The sequence below is a fragment of the Anser brachyrhynchus genome, assembly GCF_964034855.1.
Source record: "Anser brachyrhynchus genome assembly, chromosome: 1".
Taxonomy (NCBI): Eukaryota; Metazoa; Chordata; class Aves; order Anseriformes; family Anatidae; genus Anser; species Anser brachyrhynchus.
The window spans coordinates 69,019,354-69,020,646 of record NC_137694.1 but is presented as its reverse complement, the minus strand read 5'-3'; positions in this window follow the sequence as shown (position 1 = coordinate 69,020,646).

Below are 1,293 nucleotides of genomic sequence, written 5' to 3'. Positions count from 1 at the left end.
GAAAATTGATTTGGGGGTGAAAGCAGATAAGCAGAAAGACAAAGAAATACCAGGACTGCTGAAAGCATCTTAACTTTCCTGGTAAATGCACAGGATTTTTTTTTTCCAGACTAAAAGGATCACTGGCTATTTGAGACATAACAACTCACAAACTACAGGAGATATTAATGAATACCATCACAAACACAGAATGGCTGTTGTTCATGTCTTTTTCTACTCAGAATGATGTTCAAAACCACTGGACTACCTATTAATTTCCCCTTTTTTACCCACATTTTGTTTCATTTTCATTTGTCTTCATGCTGAGATCTATTATAGTATTTAATGTGAAGCTAAATTGGATCCTATTGAAGGTAATTTTTGTGCAAATAAATCATACAAGCTAAAATCTTATTATCTGTCTCTATAAAAGTAAGATAGTTAACAAACTCAGACATTTTCTTACACCTGAAGTGTTATTCATCTTGGGTAAGAAGACTTTTCTACCCATATTCTCCAACTCAAGTCTGTAAATAGTAGTGAACTAATTACACAAAATTTATATTATTTCATAAGCTACTGTAGGTTTTCAGAACCTTTGTCATTGTTATATGCTAAGTATATGAAATATCTCACTAGGTTTGCAAAACATAGTTTGTCTCTCAATTGTTTTCCTTTTCCAAAGCTTCTGCTAATGCAAGTATTGTTGATTCACCTCTCTAACTTATCAAACCTGAATAAGACTGGTTACAACATCTCAGTGGAATTCAGTGGAGAAAATAATGGATCTATGTAAAAGAGAATGTGATACCTTCTCTGCAGGTGTGATACCTTCTCTGCAGAATGTGATACCTACTCAATGTTGAGAACTCTTTCTGCGTGATGTTCATTATTATCACTCCTGGAAATGAAAGTGGTTTGTTTACACCACTTTTTGCAAACACCCCATGTAGCTGTGATTAACAACTGGGAAAATTGGTCTAAATGTAACTCCCTTCTGTCACAGTCGTCCTGTTCCTGTTCTTCACAGGTGGCCTGCCTAAAGTCTCCAAGGTAGACATAATAAAAGGAAAAACAGGAATGTCTTAAATCCATCCCTATGTGGCTAATGAAGGATCTTACTGACCAGAGAATTACAGCATTCATCAAGTAGTTTTGCGCCTGAGCTCTTACGTGGAGGAGGCGAGGGTGTCTCCACCCTGGGAAATTTCACAGATGCAATTCACTGGAGAAGCTCCACTTGGCCTACACAGACATACCTGACAAAACTTTGTTAATTAGTCTGGGCTTTGTAACACAGTTCCTGGTGTGGCA